At 41.6% G+C, this 26,591-nt stretch overlaps 50 non-coding genes and 15 pseudogenes across 50 annotated transcripts; all 65 read right to left on the bottom strand.

The window, feature by feature from the left end:
• Positions 1–127: 127 nt before the first annotated feature.
• LOC119561597 lies at positions 128–246 on the bottom strand. Its single transcript, XR_005221337.1, has one exon. It is a non-coding gene; the product is annotated as a 5S ribosomal RNA (ribosomal RNA).
• Positions 247–521: 275 nt separating this feature from the next.
• LOC119561707 lies at positions 522–640 on the bottom strand. Its single transcript, XR_005221407.1, has one exon. It is a non-coding gene; the product is annotated as a 5S ribosomal RNA (ribosomal RNA).
• A 274-nt stretch (positions 641–914) lies between these two features.
• On the bottom strand, positions 915–1,033 carry LOC119561596. The gene has a single exon (XR_005221336.1). It is a non-coding gene; the product is annotated as a 5S ribosomal RNA (ribosomal RNA).
• A 274-nt stretch (positions 1,034–1,307) lies between these two features.
• On the bottom strand, positions 1,308–1,426 carry LOC119561706. The gene has a single exon (XR_005221406.1). It is a non-coding gene; the product is annotated as a 5S ribosomal RNA (ribosomal RNA).
• A 274-nt stretch (positions 1,427–1,700) lies between these two features.
• Positions 1,701–1,819, bottom strand: LOC119561705. Its single transcript, XR_005221405.1, has one exon. It is a non-coding gene; the product is annotated as a 5S ribosomal RNA (ribosomal RNA).
• Positions 1,820–2,093: 274 nt separating this feature from the next.
• LOC119561595 lies at positions 2,094–2,212 on the bottom strand. The gene has a single exon (XR_005221335.1). It is a non-coding gene; the product is annotated as a 5S ribosomal RNA (ribosomal RNA).
• Positions 2,213–2,486: 274 nt separating this feature from the next.
• LOC119561594 lies at positions 2,487–2,605 on the bottom strand. Its single transcript, XR_005221334.1, has one exon. It is a non-coding gene; the product is annotated as a 5S ribosomal RNA (ribosomal RNA).
• Positions 2,606–2,879: 274 nt separating this feature from the next.
• On the bottom strand, positions 2,880–2,998 carry LOC119561593. The gene has a single exon (XR_005221333.1). It is a non-coding gene; the product is annotated as a 5S ribosomal RNA (ribosomal RNA).
• Positions 2,999–3,272: 274 nt separating this feature from the next.
• LOC119561592 lies at positions 3,273–3,391 on the bottom strand. Its single transcript, XR_005221332.1, has one exon. It is a non-coding gene; the product is annotated as a 5S ribosomal RNA (ribosomal RNA).
• A 274-nt stretch (positions 3,392–3,665) lies between these two features.
• Positions 3,666–3,784, bottom strand: LOC119561704. Its single transcript, XR_005221404.1, has one exon. It is a non-coding gene; the product is annotated as a 5S ribosomal RNA (ribosomal RNA).
• Positions 3,785–4,058: 274 nt separating this feature from the next.
• LOC119561703 lies at positions 4,059–4,177 on the bottom strand. Its single transcript, XR_005221403.1, has one exon. It is a non-coding gene; the product is annotated as a 5S ribosomal RNA (ribosomal RNA).
• A 275-nt stretch (positions 4,178–4,452) lies between these two features.
• LOC119561591 lies at positions 4,453–4,571 on the bottom strand. The gene has a single exon (XR_005221331.1). It is a non-coding gene; the product is annotated as a 5S ribosomal RNA (ribosomal RNA).
• Positions 4,572–4,845: 274 nt separating this feature from the next.
• LOC119561702 lies at positions 4,846–4,964 on the bottom strand. The gene has a single exon (XR_005221402.1). It is a non-coding gene; the product is annotated as a 5S ribosomal RNA (ribosomal RNA).
• Positions 4,965–5,238: 274 nt separating this feature from the next.
• Positions 5,239–5,357, bottom strand: LOC119561694. Its single transcript, XR_005221401.1, has one exon. It is a non-coding gene; the product is annotated as a 5S ribosomal RNA (ribosomal RNA).
• Positions 5,358–5,631: 274 nt separating this feature from the next.
• Positions 5,632–5,750, bottom strand: LOC119561683. Its single transcript, XR_005221400.1, has one exon. It is a non-coding gene; the product is annotated as a 5S ribosomal RNA (ribosomal RNA).
• A 274-nt stretch (positions 5,751–6,024) lies between these two features.
• LOC119561589 lies at positions 6,025–6,143 on the bottom strand. The gene has a single exon (XR_005221329.1). It is a non-coding gene; the product is annotated as a 5S ribosomal RNA (ribosomal RNA).
• Positions 6,144–6,417: 274 nt separating this feature from the next.
• Positions 6,418–6,536, bottom strand: LOC119561671. Its single transcript, XR_005221399.1, has one exon. It is a non-coding gene; the product is annotated as a 5S ribosomal RNA (ribosomal RNA).
• Positions 6,537–6,810: 274 nt separating this feature from the next.
• LOC119561588 lies at positions 6,811–6,929 on the bottom strand. Its single transcript, XR_005221328.1, has one exon. It is a non-coding gene; the product is annotated as a 5S ribosomal RNA (ribosomal RNA).
• Positions 6,930–7,203: 274 nt separating this feature from the next.
• Positions 7,204–7,322, bottom strand: LOC119561658. The gene has a single exon (XR_005221396.1). It is a non-coding gene; the product is annotated as a 5S ribosomal RNA (ribosomal RNA).
• A 274-nt stretch (positions 7,323–7,596) lies between these two features.
• LOC119561637 lies at positions 7,597–7,714 on the bottom strand. The gene has a single exon (XR_005221375.1). It is a non-coding gene; the product is annotated as a 5S ribosomal RNA (ribosomal RNA).
• Positions 7,715–7,988: 274 nt separating this feature from the next.
• On the bottom strand, positions 7,989–8,107 carry LOC119561587. Its single transcript, XR_005221327.1, has one exon. It is a non-coding gene; the product is annotated as a 5S ribosomal RNA (ribosomal RNA).
• Positions 8,108–8,381: 274 nt separating this feature from the next.
• LOC119561585 lies at positions 8,382–8,500 on the bottom strand. The gene has a single exon (XR_005221326.1). It is a non-coding gene; the product is annotated as a 5S ribosomal RNA (ribosomal RNA).
• Positions 8,501–8,774: 274 nt separating this feature from the next.
• Positions 8,775–8,893, bottom strand: LOC119561647. Its single transcript, XR_005221385.1, has one exon. It is a non-coding gene; the product is annotated as a 5S ribosomal RNA (ribosomal RNA).
• Positions 8,894–9,167: 274 nt separating this feature from the next.
• Positions 9,168–9,286, bottom strand: LOC119561655. The gene has a single exon (XR_005221393.1). It is a non-coding gene; the product is annotated as a 5S ribosomal RNA (ribosomal RNA).
• A 274-nt stretch (positions 9,287–9,560) lies between these two features.
• On the bottom strand, positions 9,561–9,679 carry LOC119561584. Its single transcript, XR_005221325.1, has one exon. It is a non-coding gene; the product is annotated as a 5S ribosomal RNA (ribosomal RNA).
• A 275-nt stretch (positions 9,680–9,954) lies between these two features.
• On the bottom strand, positions 9,955–10,073 carry LOC119561636. Its single transcript, XR_005221374.1, has one exon. It is a non-coding gene; the product is annotated as a 5S ribosomal RNA (ribosomal RNA).
• A 274-nt stretch (positions 10,074–10,347) lies between these two features.
• Positions 10,348–10,466, bottom strand: LOC119561625. Its single transcript, XR_005221363.1, has one exon. It is a non-coding gene; the product is annotated as a 5S ribosomal RNA (ribosomal RNA).
• A 274-nt stretch (positions 10,467–10,740) lies between these two features.
• Positions 10,741–10,859, bottom strand: LOC119561583. The gene has a single exon (XR_005221324.1). It is a non-coding gene; the product is annotated as a 5S ribosomal RNA (ribosomal RNA).
• A 274-nt stretch (positions 10,860–11,133) lies between these two features.
• Positions 11,134–11,253, bottom strand: LOC119561667 (annotated as a pseudogene).
• Positions 11,254–11,527: 274 nt separating this feature from the next.
• LOC119561613 lies at positions 11,528–11,646 on the bottom strand. Its single transcript, XR_005221352.1, has one exon. It is a non-coding gene; the product is annotated as a 5S ribosomal RNA (ribosomal RNA).
• Positions 11,647–11,920: 274 nt separating this feature from the next.
• LOC119561582 lies at positions 11,921–12,039 on the bottom strand. Its single transcript, XR_005221323.1, has one exon. It is a non-coding gene; the product is annotated as a 5S ribosomal RNA (ribosomal RNA).
• A 274-nt stretch (positions 12,040–12,313) lies between these two features.
• Positions 12,314–12,431, bottom strand: LOC119561635. Its single transcript, XR_005221373.1, has one exon. It is a non-coding gene; the product is annotated as a 5S ribosomal RNA (ribosomal RNA).
• Positions 12,432–12,705: 274 nt separating this feature from the next.
• Positions 12,706–12,824, bottom strand: LOC119561601. Its single transcript, XR_005221341.1, has one exon. It is a non-coding gene; the product is annotated as a 5S ribosomal RNA (ribosomal RNA).
• A 274-nt stretch (positions 12,825–13,098) lies between these two features.
• LOC119561581 lies at positions 13,099–13,217 on the bottom strand. The gene has a single exon (XR_005221322.1). It is a non-coding gene; the product is annotated as a 5S ribosomal RNA (ribosomal RNA).
• Positions 13,218–13,491: 274 nt separating this feature from the next.
• On the bottom strand, positions 13,492–13,610 carry LOC119561580. Its single transcript, XR_005221321.1, has one exon. It is a non-coding gene; the product is annotated as a 5S ribosomal RNA (ribosomal RNA).
• Positions 13,611–13,884: 274 nt separating this feature from the next.
• On the bottom strand, positions 13,885–14,003 carry LOC119561579. Its single transcript, XR_005221320.1, has one exon. It is a non-coding gene; the product is annotated as a 5S ribosomal RNA (ribosomal RNA).
• Positions 14,004–14,276: 273 nt separating this feature from the next.
• Positions 14,277–14,395, bottom strand: LOC119561590. The gene has a single exon (XR_005221330.1). It is a non-coding gene; the product is annotated as a 5S ribosomal RNA (ribosomal RNA).
• A 274-nt stretch (positions 14,396–14,669) lies between these two features.
• LOC119561578 lies at positions 14,670–14,788 on the bottom strand. Its single transcript, XR_005221319.1, has one exon. It is a non-coding gene; the product is annotated as a 5S ribosomal RNA (ribosomal RNA).
• A 274-nt stretch (positions 14,789–15,062) lies between these two features.
• Positions 15,063–15,181, bottom strand: LOC119561675 (annotated as a pseudogene).
• Positions 15,182–15,455: 274 nt separating this feature from the next.
• On the bottom strand, positions 15,456–15,574 carry LOC119561566. The gene has a single exon (XR_005221308.1). It is a non-coding gene; the product is annotated as a 5S ribosomal RNA (ribosomal RNA).
• Positions 15,575–15,849: 275 nt separating this feature from the next.
• LOC119561577 lies at positions 15,850–15,968 on the bottom strand. The gene has a single exon (XR_005221318.1). It is a non-coding gene; the product is annotated as a 5S ribosomal RNA (ribosomal RNA).
• A 275-nt stretch (positions 15,969–16,243) lies between these two features.
• LOC119561634 lies at positions 16,244–16,361 on the bottom strand. Its single transcript, XR_005221372.1, has one exon. It is a non-coding gene; the product is annotated as a 5S ribosomal RNA (ribosomal RNA).
• A 275-nt stretch (positions 16,362–16,636) lies between these two features.
• Positions 16,637–16,755, bottom strand: LOC119561554. The gene has a single exon (XR_005221297.1). It is a non-coding gene; the product is annotated as a 5S ribosomal RNA (ribosomal RNA).
• A 275-nt stretch (positions 16,756–17,030) lies between these two features.
• Positions 17,031–17,148, bottom strand: LOC119561632. Its single transcript, XR_005221370.1, has one exon. It is a non-coding gene; the product is annotated as a 5S ribosomal RNA (ribosomal RNA).
• A 274-nt stretch (positions 17,149–17,422) lies between these two features.
• On the bottom strand, positions 17,423–17,541 carry LOC119561733. Its single transcript, XR_005221431.1, has one exon. It is a non-coding gene; the product is annotated as a 5S ribosomal RNA (ribosomal RNA).
• A 275-nt stretch (positions 17,542–17,816) lies between these two features.
• On the bottom strand, positions 17,817–17,936 carry LOC119561629. Its single transcript, XR_005221367.1, has one exon. It is a non-coding gene; the product is annotated as a 5S ribosomal RNA (ribosomal RNA).
• A 274-nt stretch (positions 17,937–18,210) lies between these two features.
• On the bottom strand, positions 18,211–18,329 carry LOC119561663 (annotated as a pseudogene).
• Positions 18,330–18,602: 273 nt separating this feature from the next.
• On the bottom strand, positions 18,603–18,721 carry LOC119561721. The gene has a single exon (XR_005221420.1). It is a non-coding gene; the product is annotated as a 5S ribosomal RNA (ribosomal RNA).
• A 274-nt stretch (positions 18,722–18,995) lies between these two features.
• Positions 18,996–19,114, bottom strand: LOC119561709. Its single transcript, XR_005221409.1, has one exon. It is a non-coding gene; the product is annotated as a 5S ribosomal RNA (ribosomal RNA).
• Positions 19,115–19,389: 275 nt separating this feature from the next.
• Positions 19,390–19,508, bottom strand: LOC119561665. Its single transcript, XR_005221398.1, has one exon. It is a non-coding gene; the product is annotated as a 5S ribosomal RNA (ribosomal RNA).
• A 274-nt stretch (positions 19,509–19,782) lies between these two features.
• Positions 19,783–19,901, bottom strand: LOC119561679 (annotated as a pseudogene).
• Positions 19,902–20,175: 274 nt separating this feature from the next.
• On the bottom strand, positions 20,176–20,293 carry LOC119561574. The gene has a single exon (XR_005221315.1). It is a non-coding gene; the product is annotated as a 5S ribosomal RNA (ribosomal RNA).
• Positions 20,294–20,567: 274 nt separating this feature from the next.
• LOC119561662 lies at positions 20,568–20,686 on the bottom strand (annotated as a pseudogene).
• Positions 20,687–20,961: 275 nt separating this feature from the next.
• LOC119561576 lies at positions 20,962–21,081 on the bottom strand. Its single transcript, XR_005221317.1, has one exon. It is a non-coding gene; the product is annotated as a 5S ribosomal RNA (ribosomal RNA).
• A 276-nt stretch (positions 21,082–21,357) lies between these two features.
• LOC119561685 lies at positions 21,358–21,476 on the bottom strand (annotated as a pseudogene).
• A 278-nt stretch (positions 21,477–21,754) lies between these two features.
• LOC119561547 lies at positions 21,755–21,873 on the bottom strand. The gene has a single exon (XR_005221291.1). It is a non-coding gene; the product is annotated as a 5S ribosomal RNA (ribosomal RNA).
• Positions 21,874–22,147: 274 nt separating this feature from the next.
• Positions 22,148–22,268, bottom strand: LOC119561688 (annotated as a pseudogene).
• A 273-nt stretch (positions 22,269–22,541) lies between these two features.
• LOC119561700 lies at positions 22,542–22,660 on the bottom strand (annotated as a pseudogene).
• A 1,030-nt stretch (positions 22,661–23,690) lies between these two features.
• LOC119561698 lies at positions 23,691–23,812 on the bottom strand (annotated as a pseudogene).
• Positions 23,813–24,088: 276 nt separating this feature from the next.
• On the bottom strand, positions 24,089–24,206 carry LOC119561687 (annotated as a pseudogene).
• A 276-nt stretch (positions 24,207–24,482) lies between these two features.
• LOC119561686 lies at positions 24,483–24,602 on the bottom strand (annotated as a pseudogene).
• Positions 24,603–25,240: 638 nt separating this feature from the next.
• LOC119561674 lies at positions 25,241–25,359 on the bottom strand (annotated as a pseudogene).
• A 275-nt stretch (positions 25,360–25,634) lies between these two features.
• LOC119561693 lies at positions 25,635–25,752 on the bottom strand (annotated as a pseudogene).
• A 273-nt stretch (positions 25,753–26,025) lies between these two features.
• LOC119561690 lies at positions 26,026–26,145 on the bottom strand (annotated as a pseudogene).
• A 276-nt stretch (positions 26,146–26,421) lies between these two features.
• Positions 26,422–26,541, bottom strand: LOC119561677 (annotated as a pseudogene).
• Between the last annotated feature and the right edge of the window lie 50 nt (positions 26,542–26,591).

Raw genomic sequence — 26,591 nt, 5'->3', positions numbered from 1 at the left:
GAAATAATTTTGAAATAGTCGAAATTGAAATTCTGGATAAATTTTTCATTTGAATTTTGAATTTGCAGCGAAAAATGCTATTCAGATTGCGTTGAAAAATATAAAAGCGGCAAAAAGTTGTTGACGAGGCCAACAACACGCGGTGTTCCCAAGCGGTCCCTCATCTAAGTACTAACCGCGCCCGACGCTGCTTAATTTCGGTGATCGGACGAGAACCGATGTGTTCAGCGTGGTATGGTCGTTGGCGAAAGTCGGAGGGCTGAGCGTTGGCCTTATACTCTGAATTGGAATTTCGGTCCTGCTACCTTCGGCCAATATTAAAAATGCTTTTAATCGAAATAAATGGACTGAAACGGTTTGGAGTCGTGTGCTTTAAGAAAAAAAATCAGTGCAAGAAATAATTTTGAAATAGTCGAAATTGAAATTCTGGATAAATTTTTCATTTGAATTTTGAATTTGCAGCGAAAAATGCTATTCAGATTGCGTTGAAAAATATAAAAGCGGCAAAAAGTTGTTGACGAGGCCAACAACACGCGGTGTTCCCAAGCGGTCCCCCATCTAAGTACTAACCGCGCCCGACGCTGCTTAATTTCGGTGATCGGACGAGAACCGATGTGTTCAGCGTGGTATGGTCGTTGGCGAAAGTCGGAGGGCTGAGCGTTGGCCTTATACTCTGAATTGGAATTTCGGTCCTGCTACCTTCGGCCAATATTAAAAATGCTTTTAATCGAAATAAATGGACTGAAACGGTTTGGAGTCGTGTGCTTTAAGAAAAAAATCAGTGCAAGAAATAATTTTGAAATAGTCGAAATTGAAATTCTGGATAAATTTTTCATTTGAATTTTGAATTTGCAGCGAAAAATGCTATTCAGATTGCGTTGAAAAATATAAAAGCGGCAAAAAGTTGTTGACGAGGCCAACAACACGCGGTGTTCCCAAGCGGTCCCTCATCTAAGTACTAACCGCGCCCGACGCTGCTTAATTTCGGTGATCGGACGAGAACCGATGTGTTCAGCGTGGTATGGTCGTTGGCGAAAGTCGGAGGGCTGAGCGTTGGCCTTATACTCTGAATTGGAATTTCGGTCCTGCTACCTTCGGCCAATATTAAAAATGCTTTTAATCGAAATAAATGGACTGAAACGGTTTGGAGTCGTGTGCTTTAAGAAAAAAATCAGTGCAAGAAATAATTTTGAAATAGTCGAAATTGAAATTCTGGATAAATTTTTCATTTGAATTTTGAATTTGCAGCGAAAAATGCTATTCAGATTGCGTTGAAAAATATAAAAGCGGCAAAAAGTTGTTGACGAGGCCAACAACACGCGGTGTTCCCAAGCGGTCCCCCATCTAAGTACTAACCGCGCCCGACGCTGCTTAATTTCGGTGATCGGACGAGAACCGATGTGTTCAGCGTGGTATGGTCGTTGGCGAAAGTCGGAGGGCTGAGCGTTGGCCTTATACTCTGAATTGGAATTTCGGTCCTGCTACCTTCGGCCAATATTAAAAATGCTTTTAATCGAAATAAATGGACTGAAACGGTTTGGAGTCGTGTGCTTTAAGAAAAAAATCAGTGCAAGAAATAATTTTGAAATAGTCGAAATTGAAATTCTGGATAAATTTTTCATTTGAATTTTGAATTTGCAGCGAAAAATGCTATTCAGATTGCGTTGAAAAATATAAAAGCGGCAAAAAGTTGTTGACGAGGCCAACAACACGCGGTGTTCCCAAGCGGTCCCCCATCTAAGTACTAACCGCGCCCGACGCTGCTTAATTTCGGTGATCGGACGAGAACCGATGTGTTCAGCGTGGTATGGTCGTTGGCGAAAGTCGGAGGGCTGAGCGTTGGCCTTATACTCTGAATTGGAATTTCGGTCCTGCTACCTTCGGCCAATATTAAAAATGCTTTTAATCGAAATAAATGGACTGAAACGGTTTGGAGTCGTGTGCTTTAAGAAAAAAATCAGTGCAAGAAATAATTTTGAAATAGTCGAAATTGAAATTCTGGATAAATTTTTCATTTGAATTTTGAATTTGCAGCGAAAAATGCTATTCAGATTGCGTTGAAAAATATAAAAGCGGCAAAAAGTTGTTGACGAGGCCAACAACACGCGGTGTTCCCAAGCGGTCCCTCATCTAAGTACTAACCGCGCCCGACGCTGCTTAATTTCGGTGATCGGACGAGAACCGATGTGTTCAGCGTGGTATGGTCGTTGGCGAAAGTCGGAGGGCTGAGCGTTGGCCTTATACTCTGAATTGGAATTTCGGTCCTGCTACCTTCGGCCAATATTAAAAATGCTTTTAATCGAAATAAATGGACTGAAACGGTTTGGAGTCGTGTGCTTTAAGAAAAAAATCAGTGCAAGAAATAATTTTGAAATAGTCGAAATTGAAATTCTGGATAAATTTTTCATTTGAATTTTGAATTTGCAGCGAAAAATGCTATTCAGATTGCGTTGAAAAATATAAAAGCGGCAAAAAGTTGTTGACGAGGCCAACAACACGCGGTGTTCCCAAGCGGTCCCTCATCTAAGTACTAACCGCGCCCGACGCTGCTTAATTTCGGTGATCGGACGAGAACCGATGTGTTCAGCGTGGTATGGTCGTTGGCGAAAGTCGGAGGGCTGAGCGTTGGCCTTATACTCTGAATTGGAATTTCGGTCCTGCTACCTTCGGCCAATATTAAAAATGCTTTTAATCGAAATAAATGGACTGAAACGGTTTGGAGTCGTGTGCTTTAAGAAAAAAATCAGTGCAAGAAATAATTTTGAAATAGTCGAAATTGAAATTCTGGATAAATTTTTCATTTGAATTTTGAATTTGCAGCGAAAAATGCTATTCAGATTGCGTTGAAAAATATAAAAGCGGCAAAAAGTTGTTGACGAGGCCAACAACACGCGGTGTTCCCAAGCGGTCCCTCATCTAAGTACTAACCGCGCCCGACGCTGCTTAATTTCGGTGATCGGACGAGAACCGATGTGTTCAGCGTGGTATGGTCGTTGGCGAAAGTCGGAGGGCTGAGCGTTGGCCTTATACTCTGAATTGGAATTTCGGTCCTGCTACCTTCGGCCAATATTAAAAATGCTTTTAATCGAAATAAATGGACTGAAACGGTTTGGAGTCGTGTGCTTTAAGAAAAAAATCAGTGCAAGAAATAATTTTGAAATAGTCGAAATTGAAATTCTGGATAAATTTTTCATTTGAATTTTGAATTTGCAGCGAAAAATGCTATTCAGATTGCGTTGAAAAATATAAAAGCGGCAAAAAGTTGTTGACGAGGCCAACAACACGCGGTGTTCCCAAGCGGTCCCTCATCTAAGTACTAACCGCGCCCGACGCTGCTTAATTTCGGTGATCGGACGAGAACCGATGTGTTCAGCGTGGTATGGTCGTTGGCGAAAGTCGGAGGGCTGAGCGTTGGCCTTATACTCTGAATTGGAATTTCGGTCCTGCTACCTTCGGCCAATATTAAAAATGCTTTTAATCGAAATAAATGGACTGAAACGGTTTGGAGTCGTGTGCTTTAAGAAAAAAATCAGTGCAAGAAATAATTTTGAAATAGTCGAAATTGAAATTCTGGATAAATTTTTCATTTGAATTTTGAATTTGCAGCGAAAAATGCTATTCAGATTGCGTTGAAAAATATAAAAGCGGCAAAAAGTTGTTGACGAGGCCAACAACACGCGGTGTTCCCAAGCGGTCCCCCATCTAAGTACTAACCGCGCCCGACGCTGCTTAATTTCGGTGATCGGACGAGAACCGATGTGTTCAGCGTGGTATGGTCGTTGGCGAAAGTCGGAGGGCTGAGCGTTGGCCTTATACTCTGAATTGGAATTTCGGTCCTGCTACCTTCGGCCAATATTAAAAATGCTTTTAATCGAAATAAATGGACTGAAACGGTTTGGAGTCGTGTGCTTTAAGAAAAAAATCAGTGCAAGAAATAATTTTGAAATAGTCGAAATTGAAATTCTGGATAAATTTTTCATTTGAATTTTGAATTTGCAGCGAAAAATGCTATTCAGATTGCGTTGAAAAATATAAAAGCGGCAAAAAGTTGTTGACGAGGCCAACAACACGCGGTGTTCCCAAGCGGTCCCCCATCTAAGTACTAACCGCGCCCGACGCTGCTTAATTTCGGTGATCGGACGAGAACCGATGTGTTCAGCGTGGTATGGTCGTTGGCGAAAGTCGGAGGGCTGAGCGTTGGCCTTATACTCTGAATTGGAATTTCGGTCCTGCTACCTTCGGCCAATTATTAAAAATGCTTTTAATCGAAATAAATGGACTGAAACGGTTTGGAGTCGTGTGCTTTAAGAAAAAAATCAGTGCAAGAAATAATTTTGAAATAGTCGAAATTGAAATTCTGGATAAATTTTTCATTTGAATTTTGAATTTGCAGCGAAAAATGCTATTCAGATTGCGTTGAAAAATATAAAAGCGGCAAAAAGTTGTTGACGAGGCCAACAACACGCGGTGTTCCCAAGCGGTCCCTCATCTAAGTACTAACCGCGCCCGACGCTGCTTAATTTCGGTGATCGGACGAGAACCGATGTGTTCAGCGTGGTATGGTCGTTGGCGAAAGTCGGAGGGCTGAGCGTTGGCCTTATACTCTGAATTGGAATTTCGGTCCTGCTACCTTCGGCCAATATTAAAAATGCTTTTAATCGAAATAAATGGACTGAAACGGTTTGGAGTCGTGTGCTTTAAGAAAAAAATCAGTGCAAGAAATAATTTTGAAATAGTCGAAATTGAAATTCTGGATAAATTTTTCATTTGAATTTTGAATTTGCAGCGAAAAATGCTATTCAGATTGCGTTGAAAAATATAAAAGCGGCAAAAAGTTGTTGACGAGGCCAACAACACGCGGTGTTCCCAAGCGGTCCCCCATCTAAGTACTAACCGCGCCCGACGCTGCTTAATTTCGGTGATCGGACGAGAACCGATGTGTTCAGCGTGGTATGGTCGTTGGCGAAAGTCGGAGGGCTGAGCGTTGGCCTTATACTCTGAATTGGAATTTCGGTCCTGCTACCTTCGGCCAATATTAAAAATGCTTTTAATCGAAATAAATGGACTGAAACGGTTTGGAGTCGTGTGCTTTAAGAAAAAAATCAGTGCAAGAAATAATTTTGAAATAGTCGAAATTGAAATTCTGGATAAATTTTTCATTTGAATTTTGAATTTGCAGCGAAAAATGCTATTCAGATTGCGTTGAAAAATATAAAAGCGGCAAAAAGTTGTTGACGAGGCCAACAACACGCGGTGTTCCCAAGCGGTCCCCCATCTAAGTACTAACCGCGCCCGACGCTGCTTAATTTCGGTGATCGGACGAGAACCGATGTGTTCAGCGTGGTATGGTCGTTGGCGAAAGTCGGAGGGCTGAGCGTTGGCCTTATACTCTGAATTGGAATTTCGGTCCTGCTACCTTCGGCCAATATTAAAAATGCTTTTAATCGAAATAAATGGACTGAAACGGTTTGGAGTCGTGTGCTTTAAGAAAAAAATCAGTGCAAGAAATAATTTTGAAATAGTCGAAATTGAAATTCTGGATAAATTTTTCATTTGAATTTTGAATTTGCAGCGAAAAATGCTATTCAGATTGCGTTGAAAAATATAAAAGCGGCAAAAAGTTGTTGACGAGGCCAACAACACGCGGTGTTCCCAAGCGGTCCCCCATCTAAGTACTAACCGCGCCCGACGCTGCTTAATTTCGGTGATCGGACGAGAACCGATGTGTTCAGCGTGGTATGGTCGTTGGCGAAAGTCGGAGGGCTGAGCGTTGGCCTTATACTCTGAATTGGAATTTCGGTCCTGCTACCTTCGGCCAATATTAAAAATGCTTTTAATCGAAATAAATGGACTGAAACGGTTTGGAGTCGTGTGCTTTAAGAAAAAAATCAGTGCAAGAAATAATTTTGAAATAGTCGAAATTGAAATTCTGGATAAATTTTTCATTTGAATTTTGAATTTGCAGCGAAAAATGCTATTCAGATTGCGTTGAAAAATATAAAAGCGGCAAAAAGTTGTTGACGAGGCCAACAACACGCGGTGTTCCCAAGCGGTCCCTCATCTAAGTACTAACCGCGCCCGACGCTGCTTAATTTCGGTGATCGGACGAGAACCGATGTGTTCAGCGTGGTATGGTCGTTGGCGAAAGTCGGAGGGCTGAGCGTTGGCCTTATACTCTGAATTGGAATTTCGGTCCTGCTACCTTCGGCCAATATTAAAAATGCTTTTAATCGAAATAAATGGACTGAAACGGTTTGGAGTCGTGTGCTTTAAGAAAAAAATCAGTGCAAGAAATAATTTTGAAATAGTCGAAATTGAAATTCTGGATAAATTTTTCATTTGAATTTTGAATTTGCAGCGAAAAATGCTATTCAGATTGCGTTGAAAAATATAAAAGCGGCAAAAAGTTGTTGACGAGGCCAACAACACGCGGTGTTCCCAAGCGGTCCCCCATCTAAGTACTAACCGCGCCCGACGCTGCTTAATTTCGGTGATCGGACGAGAACCGATGTGTTCAGCGTGGTATGGTCGTTGGCGAAAGTCGGAGGGCTGAGCGTTGGCCTTATACTCTGAATTGGAATTTCGGTCCTGCTACCTTCGGCCAATATTAAAAATGCTTTTAATCGAAATAAATGGACTGAAACGGTTTGGAGTCGTGTGCTTTAAGAAAAAAATCAGTGCAAGAAATAATTTTGAAATAGTCGAAATTGAAATTCTGGATAAATTTTTCATTTGAATTTTGAATTTGCAGCGAAAAATGCTATTCAGATTGCGTTGAAAAATATAAAAGCGGCAAAAAGTTGTTGACGAGGCCAACAACACGCGGTGTTCCCAAGCGGTCCCTCATCTAAGTACTAACCGCGCCCGACGCTGCTTAATTTCGGTGATCGGACGAGAACCGATGTGTTCAGCGTGGTATGGTCGTTGGCGAAAGTCGGAGGGCTGAGCGTTGGCCTTATACTCTGAATTGGAATTTCGGTCCTGCTACCTTCGGCCAATATTAAAAATGCTTTTAATCGAAATAAATGGACTGAAACGGTTTGGAGTCGTGTGCTTTAAGAAAAAAATCAGTGCAAGAAATAATTTTGAAATAGTCGAAATTGAAATTCTGGATAAATTTTTCATTTGAATTTTGAATTTGCAGCGAAAAATGCTATTCAGATTGCGTTGAAAAATATAAAAGCGGCAAAAAGTTGTTGACGAGGCCAACAACACGCGGTGTTCCCAAGCGGTCCCCCATCTAAGTACTAACCGCGCCCGACGCTGCTTAATTTCGGTGATCGGACGAGAACCGATGTGTTCAGCGTGGTATGGTCGTTGGCGAAAGTCGGAGGGCTGAGCGTTGGCCTTATACTCTGAATTGGAATTTCGGTCCTGCTACCTTCGGCCAATATTAAAAATGCTTTTAATCGAAATAAATGGACTGAAACGGTTTGGAGTCGTGTGCTTTAAGAAAAAAATCAGTGCAAGAAATAATTTTGAAATAGTCGAAATTGAAATTCTGGATAAATTTTTCATTTGAATTTTGAATTTGCAGCGAAAAATGCTATTCAGATTGCGTTGAAAAATATAAAAGCGGCAAAAAGTTGTTGACGAGGCCAACAACACGCGGTGTTCCCAAGCGGTCCCCATCTAAGTACTAACCGCGCCCGACGCTGCTTAATTTCGGTGATCGGACGAGAACCGATGTGTTCAGCGTGGTATGGTCGTTGGCGAAAGTCGGAGGGCTGAGCGTTGGCCTTATACTCTGAATTGGAATTTCGGTCCTGCTACCTTCGGCCAATATTAAAAATGCTTTTAATCGAAATAAATGGACTGAAACGGTTTGGAGTCGTGTGCTTTAAGAAAAAAATCAGTGCAAGAAATAATTTTGAAATAGTCGAAATTGAAATTCTGGATAAATTTTTCATTTGAATTTTGAATTTGCAGCGAAAAATGCTATTCAGATTGCGTTGAAAAATATAAAAGCGGCAAAAAGTTGTTGACGAGGCCAACAACACGCGGTGTTCCCAAGCGGTCCCTCATCTAAGTACTAACCGCGCCCGACGCTGCTTAATTTCGGTGATCGGACGAGAACCGATGTGTTCAGCGTGGTATGGTCGTTGGCGAAAGTCGGAGGGCTGAGCGTTGGCCTTATACTCTGAATTGGAATTTCGGTCCTGCTACCTTCGGCCAATATTAAAAATGCTTTTAATCGAAATAAATGGACTGAAACGGTTTGGAGTCGTGTGCTTTAAGAAAAAAATCAGTGCAAGAAATAATTTTGAAATAGTCGAAATTGAAATTCTGGATAAATTTTTCATTTGAATTTTGAATTTGCAGCGAAAAATGCTATTCAGATTGCGTTGAAAAATATAAAAGCGGCAAAAAGTTGTTGACGAGGCCAACAACACGCGGTGTTCCCAAGCGGTCCCTCATCTAAGTACTAACCGCGCCCGACGCTGCTTAATTTCGGTGATCGGACGAGAACCGATGTGTTCAGCGTGGTATGGTCGTTGGCGAAAGTCGGAGGGCTGAGCGTTGGCCTTATACTCTGAATTGGAATTTCGGTCCTGCTACCTTCGGCCAATATTAAAAATGCTTTTAATCGAAATAAATGGACTGAAACGGTTTGGAGTCGTGTGCTTTAAGAAAAAAATCAGTGCAAGAAATAATTTTGAAATAGTCGAAATTGAAATTCTGGATAAATTTTTCATTTGAATTTTGAATTTGCAGCGAAAAATGCTATTCAGATTGCGTTGAAAAATATAAAAGCGGCAAAAAGTTGTTGACGAGGCCAACAACACGCGGTGTTCCCAAGCGGTCCCCCATCTAAGTACTAACCGCGCCCGACGCTGCTTAATTTCGGTGATCGGACGAGAACCGATGTGTTCAGCGTGGTATGGTCGTTGGCGAAAGTCGGAGGGCTGAGCGTTGGCCTTATACTCTGAATTGGAATTTCGGTCCTGCTACCTTCGGCCAATATTAAAAATGCTTTTAATCGAAATAAATGGACTGAAACGGTTTGGAGTCGTGTGCTTTAAGAAAAAAATCAGTGCAAGAAATAATTTTGAAATAGTCGAAATTGAAATTCTGGATAAATTTTTCATTTGAATTTTGAATTTGCAGCGAAAAATGCTATTCAGATTGCGTTGAAAAATATAAAAGCGGCAAAAAGTTGTTGACGAGGCCAACAACACGCGGTGTTCCCAAGCGGTCCCGCATCTAAGTACTAACCGCGCCCGACGCTGCTTAATTTCGGTGATCGGACGAGAACCGATGTGTTCAGCGTGGTATGGTCGTTGGCGAAAGTCGGAGGGCTGAGCGTTGGCCTTATACTCTGAATTGGAATTTCGGTCCTGCTACCTTCGGCCAATATTAAAAATGCTTTTAATCGAAATAAATGGACTGAAACGGTTTGGAGTCGTGTGCTTTAAGAAAAAAATCAGTGCAAGAAATAATTTTGAAATAGTCGAAATTGAAATTCTGGATAAATTTTTCATTTGAATTTTGAATTTGCAGCGAAAAATGCTATTCAGATTGCGTTGAAAAATATAAAAGCGGCAAAAAGTTGTTGACGAGGCCAACAACACGCGGTGTTCCCAAGCGGTCCCTCATCTAAGTACTAACCGCGCCCGACGCTGCTTAATTTCGGTGATCGGACGAGAACCGATGTGTTCAGCGTGGTATGGTCGTTGGCGAAAGTCGGAGGGCTGAGCGTTGGCCTTATACTCTGAATTGGAATTTCGGTCCTGCTACCTTCGGCCAATTATTAAAAATGCTTTTAATCGAAATAAATGGACTGAAACGGTTTGGAGTCGTGTGCTTTAAGAAAAAAATCAGTGCAAGAAATAATTTTGAAATAGTCGAAATTGAAATTCTGGATAAATTTTTCATTTGAATTTTGAATTTGCAGCGAAAAATGCTATTCAGATTGCGTTGAAAAATATAAAAGCGGCAAAAAGTTGTTGACGAGGCCAACAACACGCGGTGTTCCCAAGCGGTCCCCCATCTAAGTACTAACCGCGCCCGACGCTGCTTAATTTCGGTGATCGGACGAGAACCGATGTGTTCAGCGTGGTATGGTCGTTGGCGAAAGTCGGAGGGCTGAGCGTTGGCCTTATACTCTGAATTGGAATTTCGGTCCTGCTACCTTCGGCCAATATTAAAAATGCTTTTAATCGAAATAAATGGACTGAAACGGTTTGGAGTCGTGTGCTTTAAGAAAAAAATCAGTGCAAGAAATAATTTTGAAATAGTCGAAATTGAAATTCTGGATAAATTTTTCATTTGAATTTTGAATTTGCAGCGAAAAATGCTATTCAGATTGCGTTGAAAAATATAAAAGCGGCAAAAAGTTGTTGACGAGGCCAACAACACGCGGTGTTCCCAAGCGGTCCCCCATCTAAGTACTAACCGCGCCCGACGCTGCTTAATTTCGGTGATCGGACGAGAACCGATGTGTTCAGCGTGGTATGGTCGTTGGCGAAAGTCGGAGGGCTGAGCGTTGGCCTTATACTCTGAATTGGAATTTCGGTCCTGCTACCTTCGGCCAATATTAAAAATGCTTTTAATCGAAATAAATGGACTGAAACGGTTTGGAGTCGTGTGCTTTAAGAAAAAAATCAGTGCAAGAAATAATTTTGAAATAGTCGAAATTGAAATTCTGGATAAATTTTTCATTTGAATTTTGAATTTGCAGCGAAAAATGCTATTCAGATTGCGTTGAAAAATATAAAAGCGGCAAAAAGTTGTTGACGAGGCCAACAACACGCGGTGTTCCCAAGCGGTCCCTCATCTAAGTACTAACCGCGCCCGACGCTGCTTAATTTCGGTGATCGGACGAGAACCGATGTGTTCAGCGTGGTATGGTCGTTGGCGAAAGTCGGAGGGCTGAGCGTTGGCCTTATACTCTGAATTGGAATTTCGGTCCTGCTACCTTCGGCCAATATTAAAAATGCTTTTAATCGAAATAAATGGACTGAAACGGTTTGGAGTCGTGTGCTTTAAGAAAAAAATCAGTGCAAGAAATAATTTTGAAATAGTCGAAATTGAAATTCTGGATAAATTTTTCATTTGAATTTTGAATTTGCAGCGAAAAATGCTATTCAGATTGCGTTGAAAAATATAAAAGCGGCAAAAAGTTGTTGACGAGGCCAACAACACGCGGTGTTCCCAAGCGGTCCCCTCATCTAAGTACTAACCGCGCCCGACGCTGCTTAATTTCGGTGATCGGACGAGAACCGATGTGTTCAGCGTGGTATGGTCGTTGGCGAAAGTCGGAGGGCTGAGCGTTGGCCTTATACTCTGAATTGGAATTTCGGTCCTGCTACCTTCGGCCAATATTAAAAATGCTTTTAATCGAAATAAATGGACTGAAACGGTTTGGAGTCGTGTGCTTTAAGAAAAAAATCAGTGCAAGAAATAATTTTGAAATAGTCGAAATTGAAATTCTGGATAAATTTTTCATTTGAATTTTGAATTTGCAGCGAAAAATGCTATTCAGATTGCGTTGAAAAATATAAAAGCGGCAAAAAGTTGTTGACGAGGCCAACAACACGCGGTGTTCCCAAGCGGTCCCCCATCTAAGTACTAACCGCGCCCGACGCTGCTTAATTTCGGTGATCGGACGAGAACCGATGTGTTCAGCGTGGTATGGTCGTTGGCGAAAGTCGGAGGGCTGAGCGTTGGCCTTATACTCTGAATTGGAATTTCGGTCCTGCTACCTTCGGCCAATATTAAAAATGCTTTTAATCGAAATAAATGGACTGAAACGGTTTGGAGTCGTGTGCTTTAAGAAAAAAATCAGTGCAAGAAATAATTTTGAAATAGTCGAAATTGAAATTCTGGATAAATTTTTCATTTGAATTTTGAATTTGCAGCGAAAAATGCTATTCAGATTGCGTTGAAAAATATAAAAGCGGCAAAAAGTTGTTGACGAGGCCAACAACACGCGGTGTTCCCAAGCGGTCCCTCATCTAAGTACTAACCGCGCCCGACGCTGCTTAATTTCGGTGATCGGACGAGAACCGATGTGTTCAGCGTGGTATGGTCGTTGGCGAAAGTCGGAGGGCTGAGCGTTGGCCTTATACTCTGAATTGGAATTTCGGTCCTGCTACCTTCGGCCAATATTAAAAATGCTTTTAATCGAAATAAATGGACTGAAACGGTTTGGAGTCGTGTGCTTTAAGAAAAAAATCAGTGCAAGAAATAATTTTGAAATAGTCGAAATTGAAATTCTGGATAAATTTTTCATTTGAATTTTGAATTTGCAGCGAAAAATGCTATTCAGATTGCGTTGAAAAATATAAAAGCGGCAAAAAGTTGTTGACGAGGCCAACAACACGCGGTGTTCCCAAGCGGTCCCCATCTAAGTACTAACCGCGCCCGACGCTGCTTAATTTCGGTGATCGGACGAGAACCGATGTGTTCAGCGTGGTATGGTCGTTGGCGAAAGTCGGAGGGCTGAGCGTTGGCCTTATACTCTGAATTGGAATTTCGGTCCTGCTACCTTCGGCCAATATTAAAAATGCTTTTAATCGAAATAAATGGACTGAAACGGTTTGGAGTCGTGTGCTTTAAGAAAAAAATCAGTGCAAGAAATAATTTTGAAATAGTCGAAATTGAAATTCTGGATAAATTTTTCATTTGAATTTTGAATTTGCAGCGAAAAATGCTATTCAGATTGCGTTGAAAAATATAAAAGCGGCAAAAAGTTGTTGACGAGGCCAACAACACGCGGTGTTCCCAAGCGGTCCCCCATCTAAGTACTAACCGCGCCCGACGCTGCTTAATTTCGGTGATCGGACGAGAACCGATGTGTTCAGCGTGGTATGGTCGTTGGCGAAAGTCGGAGGGCTGAGCGTTGGCCTTATACTCTGAATTGGAATTTCGGTCCTGCTACCTTCGGCCATTATTAAAAATGCTTTTAATCGAAATAAATGGACTGAAACGGTTTGGAGTCGTGTGCTTTAAGAAAAAAATCAGTGCAAGAAATAATTTTGAAATAGTCGAAATTGAAATTCTGGATAAATTTTTCATTTGAATTTTGAATTTGCAGCGAAAAATGCTATTCAGATTGCGTTGAAAAATATAAAAGCGGCAAAAAGTTGTTGACGAGGCCAACAACACGCGGTGTTCCCAAGCGGTCCCTCATCTAAGTACTAACCGCGCCCGACGCTGCTTAATTTCGGTGATCGGACGAGAACCGATGTGTTCAGCGTGGTATGGTCGTTGGCGAAAGTCGGAGGGCTGAGCGTTGGCCTTATACTCTGAATTGGAATTTCGGTCCTGCTACCTTCGGCCAATATTAAAAATGCTTTTAATCGAAATAAATGGACTGAAACGGTTTGGAGTCGTGTGCTTTAAGAAAAAAATCAGTGCAAGAAATAATTTTGGAATAGTCGAAATTGAAATTCTGGATAAATTTTTCATTTGAATTTTGAATTTGCAGCGAAAAATGCTATTCAGATTGCGTTGAAAAATATAAAAGCGGCAAAAAGTTGTTGACGAGGCCAACAACACGCGGTGTTCCCAAGCGGTCCCTCATCTAAGTACTAACCGCGCCCGACGCTGCTTAATTTCGGTGATCGGACGAGAACCGATGTGTTCAGCGTGGTATGGTCGTTGGCGAAAGTCGGAGGGCTGAGCGTTGGCCTTATACTCTGAATTGGAATTTCGGTCCTGCTACCTTCGGCCAATATTAAAAATGCTTTTAATCGAAATAAATGGACTGAAACGGTTTGGAGTCGTGTGCTTTAAGAAAAAAATCAGTGCAAGAAATAATTTTGAAATAGTCGAAATTGAAATTCTGGATAAATTTTTCATTTGAATTTTGAATTTGCAGCGAAAAATGCTATTCAGATTGCGTTGAAAAATATAAAAGCGGCAAAAAGTTGTTGACGAGGCCAACAACACGCGGTGTTCCCAAGCGGTCCCTCATCTAAGTACTAACCGCGCCCGACGCTGCTTAATTTCGGTGATCGGACGAGAACCGATGTGTTCAGCGTGGTATGGTCGTTGGCGAAAGTCGGAGGGCTGAGCGTTGGCCTTATACTCTGAATTGGAATTTCGGTCCTGCTACCTTCGGCCAATATTAAAAATGCTTTTAATCGAAATAAATGGACTGAAACGGTTTGGAGTCGTGTGCTTTAAGAAAAAAATCAGTGCAAGAAATAATTTTGAAATAGTCGAAATTGAAATTCTGGATAAATTTTTCATTTGAATTTGAATTTGCAGCGAAAAATGCTATTCAGATTGCGTTGAAAAATATAAAAGCGGCAAAAAGTTGTTGACGAGGCCAACAACACGCGGTGTTCCCAAGCGGTCCCCCATCTAAGTACTAACCGCGCCCGACGCTGCTTAATTTCGGTGATCGGACGAGAACCGATGTGTTCAGCGTGGTATGGTCGTTGGCGAAAGTCGGAGGGCTGAGCGTTGGCCTTATACTCTGAATTGGAATTTCGGTCCTGCTACCTTCGGCCATTATTAAAAATGCTTTTAATCGAAATAAATGGACTGAAACGGTTTGGAGTCGTGTGCTTTAAGAAAAAAATCAGTGCAAGAAATAATTTTGAAATAGTCGAAATTGAAATTCTGGATAAATTTTTCATTTGAATTTTGAATTTGCAGCGAAAAATGCTATTCAGATTGCGTTGAAAAATATAAAAGCGGCAAAAAGTTGTTGACGAGGCCAACAACACGCGGTGTTCCCAAGCGGTCCCCCATCTAAGTACTAACCGCGCCCGACGCTGCTTAATTTCGGTGATCGGACGAGAACCGATGTGTTCAGCGTGGTATGGTCGTTGGCGAAAGTCGGAGGGCTGAGCGTTGGCCTTATACTCTGAATTGGAATTTCGGTCCTGCTACCTTCGGCCAATATTAAAAATGCTTTTAATCGAAATAAATGGACTGAAACGGTTTGGAGTCGTGTGCTTTAAGAAAAAAATCAGTGCAAGAAATAATTTTGAAATAGTCGAAATTGAAATTCTGGATAAATTTTTCATTTGAATTTTGAATTTGCAGCGAAAAATGCTATTCAGATTGCGTTGAAAAATATAAAAGCGGCAAAAAGTTGTTGACGAGGCCAACAAGACGCGGTGTTCCCAAGCGGTCCCTCATCTAAGTACTAACCGCGCCCGACGCTGCTTAATTTCGGTGATCGGACGAGAACCGATGTGTTCAGCGTGGTATGGTCGTTGGCGAAAGTCGGAGGGCTGAGCGTTGGCCTTATACTCTGAATTGGAATTTCGGTCCTGCTACCTTCGGCCATTATTAAAAATGCTTTTAATCGAAATAAATGGACTGAAACGGTTTGGAGTCGTGTGCTTTAAGAAAAAAATCAGTGCAAGAAATAATTTTGAAATAGTCGAAATTGAAATTCTGGATAAATTTTTCATTTGAATTTTGAATTTGCAGCGAAAAATGCTATTCAGATTGCGTTGAAAAATATAAAAGCGGCAAAAAGTTGTTGACGAGGCCAACAACACGCGGTGTTCCCAAGCGGTCCCCCATCTAAGTACTAACCGCGCCCGACGCTGCTTAATTTCGGTGATCGGACGAGAACCGATGTGTTCAGCGTGGTATGGTCGTTGGCGAAAGTCGGAGGGCTGAGCGTTGGCCTTATACTCTGAATTGGAATTTCGGTCCTGCTACCTTCGGCCAATATTAAAAATGCTTTTAATCGAAATAAATGGACTGAAACGGTTTGGAGTCGTGTCCTTTAAGAAAAAAATCAGTGCAAGAAATAATTTTGAAATAGTCGAAATTGAAATTCTGGATAAATTTTTCATTTGAATTTTGAATTTGCAGCGAAAAATGCTATTCAGATTGCGTTGAAAAAATATAAAAGCGGCAAAAAGTTGTTGACGAGGCCAACAACACGCGGTGTTCCCAAGCGGTCCCTCATCTAAGTACTAACCGCGCCCGACGCTGCTTAATTTCGGTGATCGGACGAGAACCGATGTGTTCAGCGTGGTATGGTCGTTGGCGAAAGTCGGAGGGCTGAGCGTTGGCCTTATACTCTGAATTGGAATTTCGGTCCTGCTACCTTCGGCCAATATTAAAAATGCTTTTAATCGAAATAAATGGACTGAAACGGTTTGGAGTCGTGTGCTTTAAGAAAAAAATCAGTGCAAGAAATAATTTTGAAATAGTCGAAATTGAAATTCTGGATAAATTTTTCATTTGAATTTTGAATTTGCAGCGAAAAAATGCTATTCAGATTGCGTTGAAAAATATAAAAGCGGCAAAAAGTTGTTGACGTGGCCAACAACACGCGGTGTTCCCAAGCGGTCCCCATCTAAGTACTAACCGCGCCCGACGCTGCTTAATTTCGGTGATCGGACGAGAACCGATGTGTTCAGCGTGGTATGGTCGTTGGCGAAAGTCGGAGGGCTGAGCGTTGGCCTTATACTCTGAATTGGAATTTCGGTCCTGCTACCTTCGGCCATTATTAAAAATGCTTTTAATCGAAATAAATGGACTGAAACGGTTTGGAGTCGTGTGCTTTAAGAAAAAAAATCAGTGCAAGAAATAATTTTGAAATAGTCGAAATTGAAATTCTGGATAAATTTTTCATTTGAATTTTGAATTTGCAGCGAAAAATGCTATTCAGATTGCGTTGAAAAATATAAAAGCGGCAAAAAGTTGTTGACGAGGCCAACAACACGCGGTGTTCCCAAGCGGTCCCCCATCTAAGTACTAACCGCGCCCGACGCTGCTTAATTTCGGTGATCGGACGAGAACCGATGTGTTCAGCGTGGTATGGTCGTTGGCGAAAGTCGGAGGGCTGAGCGTTGGCCTTATACTCTGAATTGGAATTTCGGTCCTGCTACCTTCGGCCAATATTAAAAATGCTTTTAATCGAAATAAATGGACTGAAACGGTTTGGAGTCGTGTGCTTTAAGAAAAAAAATCAGTGCAAGAAATAATTTTGAAATAGTCGAAATTGAAATTCTGGATAAATTTTTCATTTGAATTTTGAATTTGCAGCGAAAAATGCTATTCAGATTGCGTTGAAAAATATAAAAGCGGCAAAAAGTTGTTGACGAGGCCAACAACACGCGGTGTTCCCAGCGGTCCCCCATCTAAGTACTAACCGCGCCCGACGCTGCTTAATTTCGGTGATCGGACGAGAACCGATGTGTTCAGCGTGGTATGGTCGTTGGCGAAAGTCGGAGGGCTGAGCGTTGGCCTTATACTCTGAATTGGAATTTCGGTCCTGCTACCTTCGGCCAATATTAAAAATGCTTTTAATCGAAATAAATGGACTGAAACGGTTTGGAGTCGTGTGCTTTAAGAAAAAAATCAGTGCAAGAAATAATTTTGAAATAGTCAAAATTGAAATTCTGGATAAATTTTTCATTTGAATTTTGAATTTGCAGCGAAAAATGCTATTCAGATTGCGTTGAAAAATATAAAAGCGGCAAAAAGTTGTTGACGAGGCCAACAACACGCGGTGTTCCCAAGCGGTCCCCCATCTAAGTACTAACCGCGCCCGACGCTGCTTAATTTCGGTGATCGGACGAGAACCGATGTGTTCAGCGTGGTATGGTCGTTGGCGAAAGTCGGAGGGCTGAGCGTTGGCCTTATACTCTGAATTGGAATTTCGGTCCTGCTACCTTCGGCCAATATTAAAAATGCTTTTAATCGAAATAAATGGACTGAAACGGTTTGGAGTCGTGTGCTTTAAGAAAAAAAATCAGTGCAAGAAATAATTTTGAAATAGTCGAAATTGAAATTCTGGATAAATTTTTCATTTGAATTTTGAATTTGCAGCGAAAAATGCTATTCAGATTGCGTTGAAAAATATAAAAGCGGCAAAAAGTTGTTGACGAGGCCAACAACACGCGGTGTTCCCAAGCGGGTCCCCCATCTAAGTACTAACCGCGCCCGACGCTGCTTAATTTCGGTGATCGGACGAGAACCGATGTGTTCAGCGTGGTATGGTCGTTGGCGAAAGTCGGAGGGCTGAGCGTTGGCCTTATACTCTGAATTGGAATTTCGGTCCTGCTACCTTCGGCCAATATTAAAAATGCTTTTAATCGAAATAAATGGACTGAAACGGTTTGGAGTCGTGTGCTTTAAGAAAAAAATCAGTGCAAGAAATAATTTTGAAATAGTCGAAATTGAAATTCTGGATAAATTTTTCATTTGAATTTTGAATTTGCAGCGAAAAATGCTATTCAGATTGCGTTGAAAAATATAAAAGCGGCAAAAAGTTGTTGACGAGGCCAACAACACGCGGTGTTCCCAAGCGGTCCCTCATCTAAGTACTAACCGCGCCCGACGCTGCTTAATTTCGGTGATCGGACGAGAACCGATGTGTTCAGCGTGGGATGGTCGTTGGCGAAAGTCGGAGGGCTGAGCGTTGGCCTTATACTCTGAATTGGAATTTCGGTCCTGCTACCTTCGGCCAATATTAAAAATGCTTTTAATCGAAATAAATGGACTGAAACGGTTTGGAGTCGTGTGCTTTAAGAAAAAAATCAGTGCAAGAAATAATTTTGAAATAGTCGAAATTGAAATTCTGATAAATTTTTCATTTGAATTTTGAATTTGCAGCGAAAAATGCTATTCAGATTGCGTTGAAAAATATAAAAGCGGCAAAAAGTTGTTGACGAGGCCAACAACACGCGGTGTTCCCAAGCGGTCCCCCATCTAAGTACTAACCGCGCCCGACGCTGCTTAATTTCGGTGATCGGACGAGAACCGATGTGTTCAGCGTGGTATGGTCGTTGGCGAAAGTCGGAGGGCTGAGCGTTGGCCTTATACTCTGAATTGGAATTTCGGTCCTGCTACCTTCGGCCAATATTAAAAATGCTTTTAATCGAAATAAATGGACTGAAACGGTTTGGAGTCGTGTGCTTTAAGAAAAAAATCAGTGCAAGAAATAATTTTGAAATAGTCGAAATTGAAATTCTGGATAAATTTTTCATTTGAATTTTGAATTTGCAGCGAAAAATGCTATTCAGATTGCGTTGAAAAATATAAAAGCGGCAAAAAGTTGTTGACGAGGCCAACAACACGCGGTGTTCCCAAGCGGTCCCCCATCTAAGTACTAACCGCGCCCGACGCTGCTTAATTTCGGTGATCGGACGAGAACCGATGTGTTCAGCGTGGTATGGTCGTTGGCGAAAGTCGGAGGGCTGAGCGTTGGCCTTATACTCTGAATTGGAATTTCGGTCCTGCTACCTTCGGCCAATATTAAAAAATGCTTTTAATCGAAATAAATGGACTGAAACGGTTTGGAGTCGTGTGCTTTAAGAAAAAAATCAGTGCAAGAAATAATTTTGAAATAGTCGAAATTGAAATTCTGGATAAATTTTTCATTTGAATTTTGAATTTGCAGCGAAAAATGCTATTCAGATTGCGTTGAAAAATATAAAAGCGGCAAAAAGTTGTTGACGAGGCCAACAACACGCGGTGTTCCCAAGCGGTCCCCCATCTAAGTACTAACCGCGCCCGACGCTGCTTAATTTCGGTGATCGGACGAGAACCGATGTGTTCAGCGTGGTATGGTCGTTGGCGAAAGTCGGAGGGCTGAGCGTTGGCCTTATACTCTGAATTGGAATTTCGGTCCTGCTACCTTCGGCCAATATTAAAAATGCTTTTAATCGAAATAAATGGACTGAAACGGTTTGGAGTCGTGTGCTTTAAGAAAAAAATCAGTGCAAGAAATAATTTTGAAATAGTCGAAATTGAAATTCTGGATAAATTTTTCATTTGAATTTTGAATTTGCAGCGAAAAATGCTATTCAGATTGCGTTGAAAAATATAAAAGCGGCAAAAAGTTGTTGACGAGGCCAACAACACGCGGTGTTACCAAGCGGTCCCTCATCTAAGTACTAACCGCGCCCGACGCTGCTTAATTTCGGTGATCGGACGAGAACCGATGTGTTCAGCGTGGTATGGTCGTTGGCGAAAGTCGGAGGGCTGAGCGTTGGCCTTATACTCTGAATTGGAATTTCGGTCCTGCTACCTTCGGCCAATATTAAAAATGCTTTTAATCGAAATAAATGGACTGAAACGGTTTGGAGTCGTGTGCTTTAAGAAAAAAATCAGTGCAAGAAATAATTTTGAAATAGTCAAAATTGAAATTCTGGATAAATTTTTCATTTGAATTTTGAATTTGCAGCGAAAAATGCTATTCAGATTGCGTTGAAAAATATAAAAGCGGCAAAAAGTTGTTGACGAGGCCAACAACACGCGTGTTCCCAAGCGGTCCCCCATCTAAGTACTAACCGCGCCCGACGCTGCTTAATTTCGGTGATCGGACGAGAACCGATGTGTTCAGCGTGGTATGGTCGTTGGCGAAAGTCGGAGGGCTGAGCGTTGGCCTTATACTCTGAATTGGAATTTCGGTCCTGCTACCTTCGGCAATATTAAAAATGCTTTTAATCGAAAATAAATGGACTGAAACGGTTTGGAGTCGTGTGCTTTAAGAAAAAAATCAGTGCAAGAAATAATTTTGAAATAGTCGAAATTGAAATTCTGGATAAATTTTTCATTTGAATTTTGAATTTGCAGCGAAAAATGCTATTCAGATTGCGTTGAAAAATATAAAAGCGGCAAAAAGTTGTTGACGAGGCCAACAACACGCGGTGTTCCCAAGCGGTCCCTCATCTAAGTACTAACCGCGCCCGACGCTGCTTAATTTCGGTGATCGGACGAGAACCGATGTGTTCAGCGTGGGATGGTCGTTGGCGAAAGTCGGAGGGCTGAGCGTTGGCCTTATACTCTGAATTGGAATTTCGGTCCTGCTACCTTCGGCCAATATTAAAAATGCTTTTAATCGAAATAAATGGACTGAAACGGTTTGGAGTCGTGTGCTTTAAGAAAAAAATCAGTGCAAGAAATAATTTTGAAATAGTCGAAATTGAAATTCTGGATAAATTTTTCATTTGAATTTTGAATTTGCAGCGAAAAATGCTATTCAGATTGCGTTGAAAAATATAAAAGCGGCAAAAAGTTGTTGACCGAGGCCAACAACACGCGGTGTTCCCAAGCGGTCCACCATCTAAGTACTAACCGCGCCCGACGCTGCTTAATTTCGGTGATCGGGACGAGAACCGATGTGTTCAGCGTGGTATGGTCGTTGGCGAAAGTCGGAGGGGCTGAGGCGTTGGCCTTATACTCTGAATTGGAATTTCGGTCCTGCTACCTTCGGCCAATATTAAAAATGCTTTAATCGAAATAAATGGACTGAAACGGTTTGGAGTCGTGTGCTTTAAGAAAAAAATCAGTGCAAGAAATAATTTTGAAATAGTCGAAATTGAAATTCTGGATAAATTTTTCATTGAATTTTGAATTTGCAGCGAAAAAATGCTATTCAGATTGCGTTGAAAAATATAAAAGCGGCAAAAAGTTGTTGACGAGGGCCAACAACACGCGGTGTTCCCAGCGGTCCCTCATCTAAGTACTAACCGCGCCCGACGCTGCTTAATTTCGGTGATCGGGACGAGAACCGATGTGTTCAGCGTGGTATGGTCGTTGGCGAAAGTCGGAGGGGCTGAGCGTTGGCCTTATACTCTGAATTGGAATTTCGGTCCTGCTACCTTCGGCCAATATTAAAAAATGCTTTTAATCGAAATAAATGGACTGAAACGGTTTGGAGTCGTGTGCTTTAAGAAAAAAAATCAGTGCAAGAAATAATTTTGAAATAGTCGAAATTGAAATTCTGGATAAATTTTTCATTTGAATTTTGAATTTGCAGCGAAAAATGCTATTCAGATTGCGTTGAAAAAATATAAAAGCGGCAAAAAGTTGTTGACGAGGCCAACAACACGCGGTGTTCCCAAGCGGTCCCCCATCTAAGTACTAACCGCGCCCGACGCTGCTTAATTTCGGTGATCGGACGAGAACCGATGTGTTCAGCGTGGTATGGTCGTTGGCGAAAGTCGGAGGGCTGAGGCGTTGGCCTTATACTCTGAATTGGAATTTCGGTCCTGCTACCTTCGGCCATTATTAAAATGCTTTTATCGAAATAAATGGACTGAAACGGTTTGGAGTCGTGTGCTTTAAGAAAAAATCAGTGCAAGAAATAATTTTGAAATAGTCGAAATTGAAATTCTGGATAAATTTTTCATTTGAATTTTGAATTTGCAGCGAAAAAATGCTATTCAGATTGCGTTTGAAAAATATAAAAGCGGCAAAAAGTTGTTGACGAGGCCAACAACACGCGGTGTTCCCAAGCGGTCCCACCATCTAAGTACTAACCGCGCCCGAACGCTGCTTAATTTCGGTGATCGGACGAGAACCGATGTGTTCAGCGTGGTATGGTCGTTGGCGAAAGTCGGAGGGCTGAGCGTTGGCCTTATACTCTGAATTGGAATTTCGGTCCTGCTACCTTCGGCCAATATTAAAAATGCTTTTAATCGAAATAAATGGACTGAAACGGTTTGGAGTCGTGTGCTTTAAGAAAAAAATCAGTGCAAGAAATAATTTTGAAATAGTCGAAATTGAAATTCTGGATAAATTTTTCATTTGAATTTTGAATTTGCAGCGAAAAATGCTATTCAGATTGCGTTGAAAAATATAAACGGCAAAAAGGTTGTTGACGAGGCCAACAACACGCGGTGTTCCCAAGCGGTCCCTCATCTAAGTACTAACCGCGCCCGACGCTGACTTAATTTCGGTGATCGGACGAGACCGATGTGTTCAGCGTGGTATGGTCGTTGGCGAAAGTCGGAGGGCTGAGCGTTGGCCTTATACTCTGAATTGGAATTTCGGTCCTGCTACCTTCGGCCAATATTAAAAATGCTTTTAATCGAAATAAATGGACTGAAACGGTTTGGAGTCGTGTGCTTTAAGAAAAAAATCAGTGCAAGAAATAATTTTGAAATAGTCGAAATTGAAATTCTGGATAAATTTTTCATTTGAATTTGAATTTGCAGCGAAAAATGCTATTCAGATTGCGTTGAAAAATATAAAAGCGGCAAAAAAGTTGTTGACGAGGCCAACAACGACGCGGTGTTCCCAAGCGGTCCCCCATCTAAGTACTAACCGCGCCCGATGTGTTCAGCGTGGTATGGTCGTTGGCGAAAGTCGGAGGGCTGAGCGTTGGCCTTATACTCTGAATTGGAATTTCGGTCCTGCTACCTTCGGCCAATATTAAAAATGCTTTTAAATCGAAATAAATGGACTGAAACGGTTTGGAGTCGTGTGCTTTAAGAAAAAAATCAGTGCAAGAAATAATTTTGAAATAGTCGAAAATTGAAATTCTGGATAAATTTTTCATTTGAATTTTGAATTTGCAGCGAAAAATGCTATTCAGATTGCGTTGAAAAATATAAAAGCGGCAAAAAAGTTGTTGACGAGGCCACAAGACGCGGTGTTCCCAAGCGGTCCCTCATCTAAAGTACTAACCGCGCCCGACGCTGCTTAATTTCGGTGATCGGACGAGAAACCGATGTGTTTCAGCGTGGTATGGTCGTTGGCGAAAGTCGGAGGGCTGAGCGTTGGCCTTATACTCTGAATTGGAATTTCGGTCCTGCTACCTTCGCCAATATTAAAAAATGCTTTAATCGAATAAATGGACTGAAACGGTTTGGAGTCGTGTGCTTTAAGAAAAAAATCAGTGCAAGAAATAATTTTGAATAGTCGAAATTGAAATTCTGGATAAATTTTTCAATTGAATTTTGAATTTGCAGCGAAAAATGCTATTCAAGATTGCGTTGAAAAATATAAAAGCGGCAAAAAGTTGTTGACGAGGCCAACAAACACGCGGTGTTCCCAAGCGGTCCCCCCATCTAAGTACTAACCGCGGCCCGACGCTGCTTAATTTCGGTGATCGGACGAGAACCGATGTGTTCAGCGTGGTATGGTCGTTGGCGAAAGTCGAGGGCTGAGCGTTGGCCTTATACTCTGAATTGGAATTTCGGTCCTGCTACCTTCGGCCAATATTAAAAATGCTTTTAATCGAAATAAATGGACTGAAACGGTTTGGAGTCGTGTGCTTTAAGAAAAAAAATCAGTGCAAGAAATAATTTTGAAATAGTCGAAATTGAAATTCTGGATAAATTTTTCATTTGAATTTTGAATTTGCAGCGAAAAATGCTATTCAGATTGCGTTGAAAAAATATAAAAGGCGGCAAAAAGTTGTTGACGAGGCCAACAACACGCGGTGTTCCCAAGCGGTCCCCCTCTAAGTACTAACCGCGCCCGACGCTGCTTAATTTCGGTGATCGGACGAGAACCGATGTGTTCAGCGTGGTATGGTCGTTTGGCGAAAGTCGGAGGGCTGAGCGTTGGCCTTATACTCTGAATTGGAATTTCGGTCCTGCTACCTTCGGCCAATATTAAAAATGCTTTTAATCGAAATAAATGGACTGAAACGGTTTGGAGTCGTGTGCTTTAAGAAAAAAATCAGTGCAAGAAATAATTTTGAAATAGTCGAAATTGAAATTCTGGATAAATTTTTCATTTGAATTTTGAATTTGCAGCGAAAAATGCTATTCAGATTGCGTTGAAAAATATAAAAGCGGCAAAAAGTTGTTGACGGAGGCCAACAACACGCGGTGTTCCCAAGCGGTCCCTCATCTAAGTACTAACCGACGCCCGACGCTGCTTAATTTCGGTGATCGGACGAGAACCGATGTGTTCAGCGTGGTATGGTCGTTGGCGAAAGTCGGAGGGCTGAGCGTTGGCCTTATACTCTGAATTGGAATTTCGGTCCTGCTACCTTCGGCCAATATTAAAATGCTTTTAATCGAAATAAATGGACTGAAACGGTTTGGAGTCGTGTGCTTTAAGAAAAAAATCAGTGCAAGAAATAATTTTGAAATAGTCGAAATTGAAATTCTGGATAAATTTTTCATTTGAATTTTGAATTTGCAGCGAAAAATGCTATTCAGATTGCGTTGAAAAAATATAAAAGCGGCCAAAAGTTGTTGACGAGGCCAACAACACGCGGTGTTCCCAAAGCGGTCCCCCATCTAAGTAACTAACCCGCGCCCGATGTGTTCAGCGTGGTATGGTCGTTGGCGAAAGTCGGAGGGCTGAGCGTTGGCCTTATACTCTGAATTGGAATTTCGGTCCTGCTACCTTCGGCCAATATTAAAAATGCTTTTAATCGAAATAAATGGACTGAAACGGTTTGGGAGTCGTGTGCTTTAAGAAAAAAAATCAGTGCAAGAAATAATTTTGAAATAGTCGAAATTGAAATTCTGGATAAATTTTTCATTTGAATTTTGAATTTGCAGCGAAAAATGCTATTCAGATTGCGTTGAAAAATATAAAAGCGGCAAAAAGTTGTTGACGAGGCCAACAAGACGCGGTGTTCCCAAGCGGTCCCTCATCTAAGTACTAACCGCGCCCGACGCTGCTTAATTTCGGTGATCGGACGAGAACCGATGTGTTCAGCGTGGTATGGTCGTTGGCGAAAGTCGGAGGGCTGAGCGTTGGCCCTTATACTCTGAATTGGAATTTCGGTCCTGCTACCTTCGGCCATTATTAAAAATGCTTTTAATCGAAATAAATGGACTGAAACGGTTTGGAGTCGTGTGCTTTAAGAAAAAAATCAGTGCAAGAAATAATTTTGAAATAGTCGAAATTGAAATTCTGGATAAATTTTTCATTTGAATTTTGAATTTGCAGCGAAAAATGCTATTCAGATTGCGTTGAAAAATATAAAAGCGGCAAAAAGTTGTTGACGAGGCCAACAACACGCGGTTGTTCCAAGCGGTCCCCCATCTAAGTACTACCGCGCCCGACGCTGCTTAATTTCGGTGATCGTACGAGAACCGATGTGTTCAGCGTGGTATGGTCGTTGGCGAAAGTCGGAGGGCTGAGCGTTGGCCTTATACTCTGAATTGGAATGTCGGTCCTGCTACCTTCGGCCAATATTAAAAATGCTTTTAATCGAAATAAATGGACTGAAACGGTTTGGAGTCGTGTGCTTTAAGAAAAAAATCAGTGCAAGAAATAATTTTGAAATAGTCGAAATTGAAATTCTGGATAAATTTTTCATTTGAATTTTGAATTTGCAGCGAAAATGCTATTCAGATTGCGTTGAAAAATATAAAAGCGGCAAAAAGTTGTTGACGAGGCCAACAACACGCGGTGTTCCAGAGCGGTCCCTCATCTAAGTACTAACCGCGCCCGACGCTGCTTAATTTCGGTGATCGGACGAGAACCGATGTGTTTCAGCGTGGTATGGTCGTTGGCGAAAGTCGGAGGGCTGAGCGTTGGCCTTATACTCTGAATTGGAATTTCGGTCCTGCTACCTTCGGCCAATATTAAAAATGCTTTTAATCGAAATAAATGGACTGAAACGGTTTGGAGTCGTGTGCTTTAAGAAAAAAATCAGTGCAAGAAATAATTTTGAAATAGTCGAAATTGAAATTCTGGATAAATTTTTCATTTGAATTTTGAATTTGCAGCGAAAAAATGCTATTCAGATTGCGTTGAAAAATATAAAAGCGGCAAAAAAGTTGTTGACGAGGCCAACAACACGCGGTGTTCCCAAGCGGTCCCTCATCTAAGTACTAACCGCGCCCGACGCTGCTTAATTTCGGTGATCGGACGAGAACCGATGTGTTCAGCGTGGGTATGGTCGTTGGCGAAAGTCGGAGGGCTGAGCGTTGGCCTTATACTCTGAATTGGGAATTTCG

Source organism: Drosophila subpulchrella, unplaced genomic scaffold (genome assembly GCF_014743375.2).
Source record: "Drosophila subpulchrella strain 33 F10 #4 breed RU33 unplaced genomic scaffold, RU_Dsub_v1.1 Primary Assembly Seq359, whole genome shotgun sequence".
NCBI lineage: Eukaryota > Metazoa > Arthropoda > Insecta > Diptera > Drosophilidae > Drosophila > Drosophila subpulchrella.
This window is presented reverse-complemented; position numbering and strand designations above follow the sequence as displayed.